The sequence below is a fragment of the Mandrillus leucophaeus genome, unplaced genomic scaffold, assembly GCF_000951045.1.
Source record: "Mandrillus leucophaeus isolate KB7577 unplaced genomic scaffold, Mleu.le_1.0 Scaffold117, whole genome shotgun sequence".
NCBI lineage: Eukaryota > Metazoa > Chordata > Mammalia > Primates > Cercopithecidae > Mandrillus > Mandrillus leucophaeus.
Window position 1 is genome coordinate 2752859 of NW_012099987.1, and position 2192 is coordinate 2755050.

The window sequence follows — 2192 nt, forward strand, 5'->3', positions numbered from 1 at the left end:
GGCGTAAACCCGGGAGGTGGAGCTTGCAGTGAGCTGAGATCCGGCCACTGCACCCCAGCCTGGGCGACAGAGCAAGACTCCATCAAAAAAAAAAAAATATATATATATATACACATTTATTTATTATTAATATATTTAAAATTTGTGACTAGTTGTTTCCATTCATGATCTCATCTATTTCTCACAACAGGGCTTTGCTTAGGTGGGTATGAATATGATTACAGACAGGAAAACGGAATGAGAAGTTGAGTGACTCGTGGCAGGCCCCAGAGCTAACCAGAAACAGGAATATTTGAACTTGAGTTTCCGAGAACATCTTCTTCCTACTCACATTTCTTACTCATTGCAGAAATGAGAGAACCCAGTGAGGAGATGAGGTGACAAGGGCACAGAATCTTGAATGTCTTGAGAGCAGGAGGAGGAGAAGAAAACATGGTAGGAGTCAGGCTAGGAGCATGGATTTGGGCCAAGGCAGGACAAAAAGCCAAGGCTAAGGCTGGAACAGCTCTCCCTGGGAGTGCCTGAACAACAGATTAGGATGACTGAGCAGCAGGAAAGATCAGAGGGAGAACTGCCTATGAGATAGGCTCCTCAGCGAAACTCCCATAGGGGTGACACCCCTGGGGCTTGAACCATAAGCCCTTTGAGGGCATTCTAGCTTGGCAGCTCTGGGGTCCTGTGAGTTCTGGTACAGCTTCTAGGGCTGCACCTCATCCCAGTCACCTGTCCAGTTACTGAATTCCATCTTCTCCCAGCTACAGAGGAGAGAAGCAGTGGAGTGCTGTGGTGAGAATGCAGACTAGGCCATTGGGTGACCTGGGTTTGAGTCCCGGTTTCTCCTCCACTTCCTAGCTGTGACTTTGCACGACGATTCCCCTGGTCCCTGGTTCCCTCATCTGTGGAACGGAGCTACAGTAGTTCTTACATAAGTCTAGGTATGGTGGCTCACACCTGTAATCCCAGCACTTTGGGAGGCTGAGGCAGGCGGATCACCTGAGGTTGGGAGTTTGAGACCAGCCTGACCGACATGGTGAAACCCCGTGTCTACTAAAAATACAAAATTACCCAGGCGTGGTGGCACATGCCTGTAATCCCAGCACCTCGGGAGGCTGAGGCAGAAGGATTGCTTGAACCCAGGAGGCTAAGGTTGTGGTGAGCCAAGATTGAGTCATTGCTCTTCAGCCTGGGCAACCAGAGCAAAAATGCGTCTCAAAAAAAAAAAAAAAAAAGTTCTTACATAATATGAATTGCTGGGGTTGAAATTATACATGAAAAGGCTAGTTGCACTAAACTGTCACAAACAGGAACCATTATGATAATGTAGCTACAAACCACTTGTGTTTTGGTTCATGTTGTTCCCAAAGTGCCTTTTCTCTGCCTCTCAAATCCTTCCCACACTTCAAAGTCAACAAATGCCAAAAATACAACAAAAATGTGGAGGCCACAGACAATAGTGGAGTAAGAGCATGGTCTTGGGAGCCAGCAGCCTGGGCTTGAATCCTAATCTCTGTCACCTTGGGCAAATTTCCTCATCTGCAAGTGGGGAAAAGATAGAACCTGCCTCAGAGGGTCATTGTGGAGATATGAGGAGTGTACGAGTTAATATTTGCAAAGCACTTAGAACACTGACTGGCATGCCGTAGGTGTTTTACTGGTACATGATTGCCGCTCACTGCAACCTTGGCCTCTCAGGTTCAAGTGATTCTCCCGCCTCAGCCTCCTGATTACAGGCACACTCCACCATGCCCAGCTGATTATTTTTGTATTTTTAGTAGAGTGGGGGGGGGGTTTCACCATGTTGGTCAGGCTGGTCTTGAACTCCTGACCTCAAATGATCTGTCTGTCTCGGCCTCCCAAAGTGCTGGGATTACAGGCGTGAGCCACCCAATGTTACTGTTGGCTACTCGTACATGGGCCTCATTTGCCCTCTGCTTGCTTGAACAACAGGAAACACATTCAGCCCATCCTTGAGTCTAGTCCACTGCCTGGTTCATGTTTGGTGCTCATTAAAGTGTCTAGATTGAAATCAACCAGGAGACTGGCCTGCCACAGTGGCTCACACCTGTCATTCCAGTGTCTCTGGGAGGTTGCTGCAGCAGGATGGCTTGAGGCCAGGAGTTTGAGACCAGCCCGGTCAATATAGCAGTCAACATAGCGAGATCTATCTCTACAGAAGAAAAAAAAAAAAAAAA

The 2192-nt window shown here is 47.7% G+C and overlaps 1 protein-coding gene across 1 annotated transcript in view; it reads right to left on the reverse strand.

Annotated features, from left to right (window-relative positions):
* RRP12 (ribosomal RNA processing 12 homolog (S. cerevisiae)) overlaps positions 1 to 2167 on the reverse strand; it is an 81145-nt gene extending 78978 nt beyond the window's left edge. The window contains exon 1 of the mRNA XM_012000349.1: positions 2061 to 2167. The gene's annotated coding sequence lies outside the window, so the exon portion shown is untranslated. The remainder of the gene's footprint in view (positions 1 to 2060) is intronic.
* Between the last annotated feature and the right edge of the window lie 25 nt (positions 2168 to 2192).